This window comes from Bactrocera latifrons, unplaced genomic scaffold, assembly GCF_001853355.1.
Source record: "Bactrocera latifrons isolate USDA-ARS-PBARC rearing strain unplaced genomic scaffold, ASM185335v1 scaffold_335, whole genome shotgun sequence".
NCBI classification, from domain to species: domain Eukaryota; kingdom Metazoa; phylum Arthropoda; class Insecta; order Diptera; family Tephritidae; genus Bactrocera; species Bactrocera latifrons.
This window is the reverse complement of record NW_017536974.1, coordinates 144,849-157,605: the sequence shown is the minus strand read 5'-3', so window position 1 is coordinate 157,605 and position 12,757 is coordinate 144,849. Positions and strand designations below refer to the sequence as shown.

The following is a 12,757-nucleotide window of genomic DNA, read 5'->3' as shown; positions in this document are numbered from 1 at the left end:
CTCCTTTATATGGCCACTGTAGTAAATGCCACAAGGACCTACTCGTCTCTGTCCTTGTCCCGTCCATCGCATTTCTTGGACGGCGGTGATGTCAGCCTCTATTTTCACGAGGACATCAAAAAGCTGGGCAGCGGCACCTTCCCAATTAAGGAACCGGATGTTCCAGGTGCATGCCCTCAAATCATAGTCCTTAATTCGTTTGCCATGGTCGTCATCAAAAGGGGGGTCTCTCATCCGAGGCTGTTGTGAATTTTTCACCGAACAACCCTATGCACGGGATATTTGGCCTTCTGACTTTAGCTCGCCTTCAAACGGATGTTCTTAGGCTACCCAGAGGATACTTGGTCAAAGACCAGAACTGCTTGAGTCATATGTAAAAGAATCATTTCTGGCCAGTCCCAAGTGAATGGCGATCAGAGGACTTTCCTCACTTACGTGAACTTCTACACATGACTCCATCCTCCATGTATATGTCACTGCCCCACTTTTTTTATAACATATATTTTTTTTTCTTTTATATATATGTATTTAAAATATATGTAGACCGCACTTTTTTTTTTGTATATATGTAGTATATGTCACCGCACCTTTTATTTTATTATATTTCTTGTATATTTGTCAGTATGATTATTTTGCCGCTTGACTTTTTTTTCCAAATAGTGCCTTTCTTAGCGGCTCGAAGGGCCAATGTAATATTTAAGGTAGCACTGTTTGAGTAGGTGCTCACTTAATTATTTGTCTTTCCACTTACCATTTCCGCTTCTTTAAATAATACACCCGTTTTACTTATAAGGGTAATTCAATGTGGATTTAATTCAATTTGGTTTTTAATCTGTTTACAAAATTTACTAAATATGATTTAATTACAATTAATTTTGGTTCGATTTTCAGTTTGAACAATATTGCGCAACTATTAACATAAGTCTATCTTAATTTAAACCAATGTGCGAAATATTCTGTTATTGATGATCGAGAAAGCGCGAGGATCACAGCGGCGATAAGTTGACTTCGATTGCAGATCTAAACGCCTAATACGATGACCCTTTAGACCAGTGCGGTATGTAGATGCATGTGTGGATGTGTGGATGTGCTCTCGCGTGTGGGTGGTGTTGATGTGTGGGTCCTGTGGAATTTGGATTCTGTGTGTGTGTGGTGTATTGGGGTAGTGGCATTAGAGGGGGCTTATCTCATTTAGCCACGCTGAACTAAGTCAATGTCGTCATATATCTCACACAGCTCATCATTCCATCGAATGCGATATTGGCCGTGACCAACGCGCAAAGGACCATAAATCTTTCGCAGAACTATTCTCTTAAAACTCGCAACGTCGACTCATCAGTTGTTTTCATCGTCCAAGCCTCTGCACCATATAGGAGGACGGGAGTTATGAGTGACTTATCGAGTTTGGTTTGGAGTTTGCTTCTGAATTGCCTACTCAGTTCGAAGTAGCACCTGTTGGCAGGAGTTATGCCGCGTTGGATTTCCAGACTGACATTGTTGGTGGTGTTTACGCTGATCCAAGATAGACGAAATCATCTACGACTTCAAAGTTATGACTATCAACACTGACGTGGGTGCCTAGTCGCGAGTGCGACGACTTTTTGATTGATGACAGGAGATATTTTGTCTTGCTCCCGTTCACTGTCAGACCCATTTTTTTTGCTTACCTGTCCAGTCTGGAGAAAGCAGAACTAACAGCGCGGGTGTTGAGGCAGATGATATCAATATCATCTCTATCAGTTCTTCGCCGTCGTGTTTGAATAGCTCGGCCGGCGCCGCTTTGTTGTTCTTTAGGCGGGTAATTGCCATTCGAACTTCTTCATGGTCGAGTAACGGAACGTCTGCTCCATCGTCATCGATTGGGGGATCGGGTTCGCCTTCTCCTGGCGTTGTGCGTTCACTGCCATTCAGCAGGCTGGAGAAGTTTTCCCTCCATAATTTAAGTATGCTCTGGGCATCGGTGACTAGATCACCGGGATTTCGAGCATTACCCCTGTACACCAGCTTTTCAGGCTCTTCGTACTCACGCATTTCGGCATCTTTCTTTTTCTGTCTGTAAATGAGTCTCGCTTCCTTCTTCAACTCTCGGTATCCATCCCATCACGCACGTGTTGTGGTCAATCGTAACGTTGCGAGGTAGGCAGTCTGTTTTCTCTCCGCTGAGACACAGTTCCTTATACCGAGTTGTTGACGAGTGCTCCCAGAGAGCAAGAGTGCAAGGCGAATAGGAAATCGGCATCGGCTGTCTGTTGTGATTGCAGCTTCTCGAAATCGAACCTTCCTTGTATTTGTTGGCATGCGTTTTTTGCTGCACAGAGGCGGGTGCGAATCTTGGCTGCAACAAGATAGTGGTCCGAGTTGATGTTAGGACCTCGGAGCGCAAGCACTTCTAAACCACTGAAGACGTGTCTTCCGTCTATCACAACATTATCGACCTGGTTGCTGGTTTTTCGATCCGCTTGATGTATCTTCTTACGTTGGAATCTAGTACTACAGATAACGATATTTCGGGCCCCGGCAAAGTCGATCAGCCTCAACCAATTTGAGGATTTTTCTTCGTGGAGGCTGAATTTACCGACCGTAGTGTTAAAGATACCTTCTTTGCCCACCCTGGCGTTAAAGTCGCCAAGCACGATTTAGACATCATGGCGGGAACAGCACTCATAAGTGCGCTCCAAGCACTCATGAAAGGCTTCTTTGGTCATATCATCCTTCTCTTCCGTCGGATCGTGGGCGCAAATCTGCGATATGTTGAAGAACCTCGCTTTGATGCGTATTGTGGCTAGACGTTCATTCACCGGAGTGAATGATAGCACTCGGCGACGGTGTCGCTCTCCCACCACGAATCCCAGACCAGACTTACGCTCCTTTATATGGCCACTGTCGTAAATGCCACATGGACCTACTCGTCTCTGTCCTTGTCCTGTCCATCGCATTTCTTGGACGGCTGTGTATTTTCACGAGGACATAAACCAGTTGGGCAGCGGCACCTTGTCAATTAAGGGACCGGATATTCCAGGTGAGGTGAGGGCATGCCTCAATTCGTAGTACTTATCTCGTTTGCCTTGGTCGTTATCAAAAGTGGGGTCTCTCATCCGAGACTTGTTGTTCCTTTTCATCGGTAATGTTTTTTTACGTGGCGGGTCCCAAACTCAACGTACAACCCTATGTATTGGAATATGTTGCCTTCTCACTTTAGCTCGCCTTCAAAAGCATGTTCTTAGGCTACCTAGAGGGTTTTTGGTCAAAGACCGGAAGTTGTGAGTTGCTAGAGCCATATGCAAAAGAATCGTTTCTGGCCACTCCCAAGTGAATGGCGATCAGAGAACTTTCTTCACTTGAACTTCTACACATGACTCCATCCTCATAAAATCAATATTGTCGGTAAAAATAAAGCTGAGTCGTTGAACAGAGTGCAGTCTTCAACCGACCTAATTCTAGAATGAACAAAAAGCTGGAGCATTGCTGAAATCTATACATATATTCCACTTCGGCGAAATATATTGGTTTGACGCTGGATACAAAGTTAAAGTGAGAAGGAGTATATTACAAGAAAAGTTGTAGAACTAAAACTAAAATACAACAAAAAAAAATACTGGTTAATCGGCAAGAAATTACTTAACAACCTCAAGTAAAATAATGGTCTACAATCAAACGATAAAGCCAATTTGGACATACGGAATTCAGCTATGGGAATGTGCTGCACCTTTATACATTGATATGGTGCAAAGATTCCAAAATAAAGTTCTGTAAAAATTATAAAGTTTAGTTTCTAAAAAATGCTTCTTAATAGAGCTTCTATTGTTTTATGTCATAAATTATAAAAAATATTGTGTGTTATTACATTTGTCACTAGTTGCAATTTAAATGAAATGTAAAACCATATATTTGCTACGTTTTATTTAAAAAAAAAAAAAACAAAAAAAAAGTAAATATCACAAAAATTTAAAAGAATTTCGACTACTGTAGTGAATCAGCATCTTATTTTACTTGCCCATGAAATTATTCATCTCGTTATCGTAAACAAATTTTATACTATGAGCAAGTATGTTTTATCGGTATGCTTACTTTCATTGAGGTATAAATCTCTAAACATATAACGGGAAATAAGAACCGATTAACTCCGTTCGTTTTCACATGTGAGATTCGATATTTTTATACTCTTGCTACTTGCTGTTACAGAGTATTACAGTTTTTTTTCATCTCACGGTTATATGTATCACCACCTAAAACTAATCGACATATATATGAGCCTTTGGTTTTGAAAGTGGTATAAGTCAAAAATTTTAAAAATCTACTTTATCAGCTATTACTTATCAAATCTTAATAAAATAACATAATCTGCAGAGATTAGCAGCATGCCACGCAAATTAACTCTTTAAAATGTGTTTGAAATATTTAGTTGTTAACTGAAATACAGATATTGTTCGTTTTGATAGTGGTATAAGCCAGTGTGTTCACAAAATAATTGTCATGTCTTCAGATTGTTGGTCAGGTATGACGAAGTAAAACTAATAATGTAAAAACTACTATTTAAAGTTAATTGTAGACATTTTACGGCGAATAAATATAAGTAGTGCTAAGTAATAACCAAGAAATAGAAATGAATAAGAATGATATCGTCTTCTGATGAACCTGCTCATAGTTTAAAAGTGAATTCGGAACCGTTACAAATGGAAGAAAGCAAAATGAAATCAAGAAAGGGCACAAGCAATGAAAAGAAAGAAAAATTAAGTGAAATCGTGGAGAGGAATATGAAACAAAAAACTCTAAGCCCGTGAGTGCTAAACTTTTCGAAAATATAGATTGTCTTTGTTCCAAAAAATTGGAATTGGATATGAAGCCAGGAAAGCTAGTTTTGATTATTTTTGGAATTTAGCAAGTTTCGAAAAACAGAATATTTTTCTGTATGGTTTGATTAGAAGACAATCAAGAAAGCAAAACCGCCCCAGACATCACAAACGATAATTGAGAAAATGAAGTCTTAAGTTTCATCTATATGTATATATGAGTTCGGAAGTTTCTGTTTGCAAAACTTTCAAAATATCTAACCGAAGATTATGCCGTGCCTTATGGCTCAGTAATGAAGACGAGAAGTTGCATCTTATGGATATTACATATTAAAAGTGTCGAACAAGCTAGAAAAAGTTTAAAAGATGTCATACAAAAAAACAAAAGATAAGTCGAGTGAAAATTACGGATTCATATTTGACCTACAGAAAGCGTTTCCTTATCCAAAACTTTCTGTTTCGGTAGCTTACTATAAGCGCAACATGTATGCATACAATTTAGGGTTTCATAATTTCCACAATGGAAATGCTAAAATGTACGCATGGGATGAAACAATCGCCTCAAGTGGATCACAGGAAGTTGCGTCCTGCATCTTAAAGCACATTCGGGACTTAACCACTCAAAAGCATACAACACCTTACAGTGATGCCTGCTCAGGACAAAATCTAAACATTAACATAGCTTTAATATGGTTAAAAATTGTGCAGTCATCTGATAATAATGTTGAAACAATCTATCATAAATTTATGGTATCCGGCCAATCTTTTTTGCCAAATGATCGCGATTTTGGTTTGATAGAAACTAAAATTAAAAAAATTGAATTATTTACACATTCCTGAGCATTATTATAATTTAATAAAATCATGTAAGATGAGAAAACAATTTTCGGTAGTACAAATGGATCAAAAGGATTTTATTTCTACAAGACAACTAAAAGAATCAACGAATAATAGAAAGAAAAACATCAATGGAGAAGCTATGCCTTGGTAAAAAATTCAATGGATCAGATTTCTAAAAAATTTCCCATATAAGATGTTTTATAAAACTTCCTTGGCTGACAACTACGAATTCAAAGTATTAGACCTCTCACCAAAAAAAGAAGAAGACCTAGAATATACGGAAATATTGATTTACTTCCATATACCCAGCCATTAGACATTTTAATCCTTTAAAAAGCAAAACTGTAAATATCTCGAAACAAAAAAAATATGACTTGTACCTCTTTCAAAATCATGGGCACATATATAGGTTTATTTATAATATATAAATGATCAGGATGACGAGAAAAGTTGATATCCGGTTGACAGTCTATCTGTCCGTCCGTCCATAAAAGTTGTAACTTGAGTTAAAATTTAGTTATCTCCATGACACTGGTATGACAATGGTAGACGTAGCGTAATTGAACCACTGCCACGCCCACAAATAGCCATTAACCGAAAACATATAATCTGCCATAACTAAGCACTCTATTAAAATATAAAACTCTTATTAGGTACAAAGGATCACAGTAGCAAAAGGCACCTGGGGGCAAAAATTTGTGAAAAAGTGGGCGTTGGCTCACCCTCTACAAGTTTAATGCACATATCTCATTAACCATTGAGTGCAAAACTACTAAAAACTGCTACCGACGGTGTGAAAATGAATGAAATCGGAGGACTACCCAGCTAACTCCCAATATAACGGTACTGTCAAAACTACTGGAAGCGCGATAAATCAACTACTAAATAAGTCAGACACCTTTAATTTTACCACCGAGATGGTATAGGAGAGAGTTATGGAAGCCGCTGTGAAAATTGGACGATGAGCGTAGCACCGCCCACTTTTTGTAGGAACCCCATATCTCAGTACCCGTCCAAAAGATTTAAAATTTAGTACGTGGCATTCTTCTTACATTCTTATGTCACAGTATGAAAATGGACCGAATCGGACAACACTCACGCCAAATTCCTACTTGTATATAGCATCATTTTATTCCACTTGATTATTTCAGTTTTTAGTACACAAATAAAGAAGCAATTCATACAAGTATAACGGGATAAAACTGCACGAATAATCTATTTAGTGTGTGCCACCGTATGATCAAAAATTTCTTAAACCCAGCCAAGACTGAACATGTCGGTCAATGTGTGAGATATATAATTGAAATTAAGAGATATTCCGTCTCCTATCGGAGAGAGAAGATATCGGACCAATACTTCCCTTAGTCCCCTATACCTAATATACAAATTTTCTAAATTCCGGGTGACTTTGTACCGAATGTTTCAGCCAATATGTGAGTTATCACAATGAAAATGAGAGAGTGTGTTTTACTCATAACAGTGTATCTATAACTAAATCAGGATTTTCGAACGTTCGGCTGATTTTATATCTAATTTTTTATATGTGGAGTGGAGAAAAAAAGTAAAATCGGGTCGCTACTACCCCAAATCCCATTTACTATGTTTTATGATTTTCGGTTTTCTTACAAGCCTTGTATGTCTGTAAGTGTTAGGTTTTATAGACAATATATAAGGGTTCGATCTGCTTATTAAAAATGTTACCTCACCTTAGTTTCCAGTTGGAGCGAAAATGGTTTTTTTTCGATGTGTGTATGCGCGCTGATGAACAAAAATAGCTCGACGCCGTCCGCCAATCCCTTTTGTTAATTGTGTGCTGGTGTCCTCGTGTGTGGTGTGAAGGTATGGTGTAGATGATGATGTGGTGGGCATCATGCCGATTTGTTGAGAATGAGGTGTGTAGTGTGGGATGAAAATATGATGCGCATGATGCCAATATGTTGAGTAGAAGCTCATTTAGTCATGCAGGCCTCCCTAAACGACTGTTTAGCCTAGAAGGCGCGGAAGCTCTTGCAGCGTTGCCACAAGATCCACGACTCGTATGTGACCGTCGGAGCCATAATATAGCTTTTCTATGCGGCCAAGCCGCCACTCGGTAGGGGGTAGACAATCATCATAAATGAGGACACAGTCTCCAAGTTTACGTGCTTGTTCAGGAGGCCGTGAATTGAGAACGGCTTCAATTCGATTTAATAACGTCGTGAACTCTTCGTAATTGAATTTACAATTTCCAGCTACCCTTTGAAATGGGATTTGAAGCTTTTTACAGATGATTCCCATAAACCGCCCATATTAGGAGCGCTTGGGGATATAAATTGCCAATTGATACCTTGAGGGGCGTACTGTCGGGTGACACTTGCTTTAGGAAATCCACAAATAGCTTTTCTGTGGCTCGTTGAGCTCCAATAAAGGTTTTGCCATTATCGCTCATGATCTTTGATGAGTAGCCACGTCGAGCGACGAAGCGAGCAAATGCCGCGAGAAAAGCCTCCGTCGTCAGATTACTACAAAGCTCAAGGTGTACTGCCTTTGTCGTGAAACATACAAGGACAGCCACTTAGCCTTTCATGAGAGTGGGAGACCTTAGCATAGACGCCTTTACCTGGAAAGGCCCAGCAAAATCAACACCTGTTGTGGTGAAAGGCAGAGCGAAATTGCAGCGTTCCGGTGGAAGTGCTGCCATAATCTGGGTTCGCATCACCATATGTTGCACGATGAATAATAAAATAAAATGGACACCTTTCAGGTATGATTATAGGGTGGCGTTCATTATATGTTAGGCTTGAATTTTCCAGCCGACCATCGCACGAAGCAGACCTTTCGTGTCTAGAAATGGATTTAATATTAAGAGTGAGGTCTTTTATCAATCGGCTTCAGTTCTCTTAATAATGATATGTCGCTGCTGAAGTAGCGCGTTTGGGTTGATGTGATAAGGGCGATTTTTGCCTTTTGCAAGTCTTGCTGAGTTAAAGTGTCGCATTGGGGATAGGTTGCCCCTTTAGCTTTATGCTTGAGTCGGTCTATGAATCTGAGCATATAGGCGACTCCTCTGAGCGCTCGGGGGAATGATGAGAATCATTCAAGGATGTCAGTATTATCCAGGGTTGTATGATAAGTATCGATTGTTCGACTTTCTGGGGCAATTATGTTACGCATGGGCGATTGTGGCCAAGAATCGGGATATTCTGCTAACCATTGGGGGCCATTCCACCAGAGGGTGGAGGTGGCGAGATGCAGAGGTTTGCATCCTCTTGTACCTAGGTCAACAGGATTGTCAGCACTGGCTACGTGTCGCCAAGTGGCTGATCCTACTAGGTCAAGTACTTGAGACGTTCTGTTGGAAATATATGTTTTCCACGCATGTGGTGGTTTTCCAACCAGGCTAGAACTATTTCGGAATCGGACCGTAGATATAACTTGTATTTTGCCATGTTCAAGTGGGTCCGCACCATGGAAACTAGCTTTGCTAGTAGCAGAGCGCCACAGAGTTCAAGTCGTGGTAGACTTATCGTTTTTAGGGGTACGACTTTTGCTTTTGCCGCCAGTAGGTGGCTTGTGGTTGCAATATCGCTTTGTGTGCGCACAGAAATAGTGGCACAATATGCCTTTTAAGAGGCGTCGCAGAAACCGTGTAGTTCCACTCTGTATTCGGGGGAATAGTTTACCCACCGTGGAATTTGTATATGCGAAATGTCTTTTAGGTTATTAGCAAACTGGGACCATTTTTCTAAGCGAAGAGGCTTCACTTGCTCGTCCCAGTCGGTTCCGTCTAGCCATAATTCCTGGATCTGGATTTTCGCTTGTATCATAATTGGCGAAAGCCATCCTGCGGGGTCGAAAAGTTTCGCCACAGAGGACAAAATTTGTCTCTTTGTGATGGCGGATAATGCGGATATTGACTCTGTAGTATGTGAAAGCTGGTCAGATATCGCATTCCATTGTATGTCCAGTATGTCCAAGTACAACAAAACTTTCCTTTTCAAATATAAGGAAATTAGTATCCAACAAATGGTCTTTAGGAATATTTTTTAAAATATTTGGGTGGTTGGCTGTAATCTTTTTTAAAGGAAACCCTGCGGTATTGAGGACATTTATTACCTGTGACAAGGTATCGTATGCTATTGGAAGACTGTGGCTTCCAGGCAGGATCATACGTCTCTGTTTTGAGCACTTGTGTTGCCAGAGGAAATTCTGACTTTGTGTTGTCTGCCAATTCGTGGAGTGTTCGAATGGCTAGATATGGTGCACAGTTGACGCCAAATGTAACTGTTTTTAGTTTGAAGTCGCGTAAAGGACTGGTGGGGGATCTTCGGAACATAATACGTTGAAAATCTTGGTCGTCTTTATGTACGACTATTTGCCGATACATTTTTTCAACGTCCCCACTGAATACGTATTTGAATATACGCCAGTTTAATATCAAAAGCATTAAATCTGGTTGGAGTGTGGGTCCGGTAAATAAGATATCATTTGGGGAATTCCCTGAATTGGTGGTTTTCGAGGCATTAAAAACAACTCTTACTTTTATTGTTTTTTTGTCTGGCTTTACTATTGCGTGATGCGGCAGATAGAAGGAGTAGTATTTGCCGTTGACGATTTTCTTCCCTGGGTTTACTTCCTCCATATAATTTAAATGGAGGGATTCTTCTAACACACCATCATATTCAGATTTGAGTTCACCCTTTTTAAGTAGGTTTCTTTCCATATTTACAAACTGCTGTATTGCAGAGGTGCGAGAGTGACCTAGGGCGAGTGTGTTAGGAAATTGTTGTTTAAGTGGTAGTCGTACGACGTACCGACCGATCTAGTAGTTATGGCTTTGTAAAAGTCTGATATTTAGTTCTTCTAATTCTCAAAATTTTTTCAATTGTGAATTGAGGTACTCGTTTGAGACTTCCTCAACTTGCGTTGTCAATGTTGTAACCGGTTCCGCAACTAGTCCACTTAGGACCCATCCGAAAATGGTATTTTGTTCCAGAAGTGTGTCCGTGATTTTCTCAATACCTTCGAGTATTATCTGTGGTTGTGCGGGGGTATTGCAGTTTGGGTCTGCTAGCTTTAGGTGTGAAACCTTTTGCCAATACTTGCTATTTATGTGATAGCTTGGTAGCATATTGGTTAATTGCGGTAAGACAATAGCTTCTGCGCACGTGACAAACAGTTGGTACATAGTTTTTTCGTTCTTACGAAATTGTTTCGATTGCTAATATTAATGTTTTTGAATTTTTCGTACGATTTGAGTTTGTGACCTCCTCTACAAAGTTCGCATGAAGTTTGTTTATATTGTTCGGATGTGAACGTTTGATTTTTAAAAAAGCTTCTATTTAAATTATTGTGGCTACTTGCTTGGGGTCCATTGAAGCTTCTATAGAGGACGCTTTGAACGTTTTTCGGTCTGACTATTTTTTTATCTACCCTTTCTGCAATTTCATATGAGTATCGCGATGAGAGCGATTGCTCCCACGAAAGTAACGATTTTTCTGGTAATGCGGCTGTGCATATATTTACCAGAAGGCGTCCCAAGTATCTGTGGGAATATTCTGTGTCGATAAAACCGACAAACAATTTGAAACCGTGGATTGAAGCTTTATGAATTCTTCACTGGTTTCTTTCTGCATTTTTGGTAAATTCATTAGTATCGTCTTTTGCTTGTCGACCAATATTCTCTCGTTTTCGTAACGTGCTTTTAGAGCTTCCCAAGCAAAATTAAAATTTTCATCATTGAGAGCGAACTGTTTAATTATTACGCCTGCCTGACCTTTGGTTTTATATCTGAGGTGATACAATTTATGTGCATTAGATAATTTTTGGTGGTTGATGTAAACGGTGTGAACATGTCCCGGAAGGACGGCCATTGTTCATAACCCCCATGAAAAATGTCTGTGTCATGAGGGCACCTTGAGGTGGATGCCTGAACTTGCATCTTGACATTGTACTTTTGGCATCTCTACTCGCGGAATCGGAGCAGCTGCAATTGCTTTAATTATATTCAATTGATCAGCGATCATAATTTTTGTGTCTTCATACTGGTCTAAGCAGTTTTGCAATTTGGCGTAGCCAGAAGATTTAAAGTTTTCTGGTAGATCTGAATCATTAGTATCTACAATTGCGTCATATGCAGCCTGGAGACGTGTCCAAAAATTTTAAATTGTTTGGCTTTTTATTTCTAGCGCCGATTCAGAATTTTCTTGCATCGGTGAGGAAGCAAATCGATTGCAATATTTTATTAGACAGTCACTCTCAGAAATGATTTCCCCCTTTTCTGTTTCGTAGCACCTTGCTTCGAGCGTGTAGCTTCTGCCGGTGTACATGGACTTTTTTCTTCTGTTTTTTCTTCTGTAATCATTTTTGGAACTTTTAGCAACTGAGTTGTTTTAGATTCCTTTGACTCTGAGCTCATTTAAAAGATGTATAGAATAAATTAAAACGTCTTAGTGAAAACCAGACTTGAAGATGTTAAGAAAAAATTTCGTTTAAACTGTTGAATAGAAGACTCTTTTGTATGTAAGAGATTCAAAAAGATCAATAAAATCAATTGCTGTTTAGTAAACCGAGATTTCAAAAAGTTTTTTTCTATATATATATGTACTTGATTTGACGAGAACTCTTTTAAGTAAATAAGAGTTTTGAACGAAATTGATATAAGATAAAGCTTTACGTATTCGATAATGTCCTCGTACTTATGTAATCGCGAACTCTTTTACGTTAATAAGAGTTTTAAAATGAAATAAATAATTAATCACTTAAATTTGAGTTCATTATTTTTTAATGACCGGAAATTTTTTTTGTATTTTATTTTGTGTGTATATTTTTCTTTTATATATGCTTTATGTCCAAATGTCCTATAGGGTATACCTATAGGTGGGTATGTTATTTATTATGTGGTAATGAGCGCTCGTWTTAGAGATCACTGCACTTTGTACATATGCATGTATGTATGTATGTTTTGTTTTTTTATAGTAGGGGGAAGCATCGAAAGCCGGAGTGCGGAACTTTAATCCGCTAAACCTAACCTACTCCCAACTCAAGACTCTCCCACGGGACCACCGATTAAGTATTACTTCGTGGGAGGGACAGGACATTTAAGTCTCCTCTATCGTCCGGACTGACGGACGCCTAATTTGTTGTAA

General features: G+C 39.3%; 1 protein-coding gene across 1 annotated transcript in view; it reads left to right on the top strand.

The window, feature by feature from the left end:
• The window catches only part of LOC108971281 (dual specificity tyrosine-phosphorylation-regulated kinase 2), a 201,064-nt gene that overhangs the window by 146,430 nt on the left and 41,877 nt on the right, over nt 1-12,757 (top strand). The window lies entirely within an intron of this gene.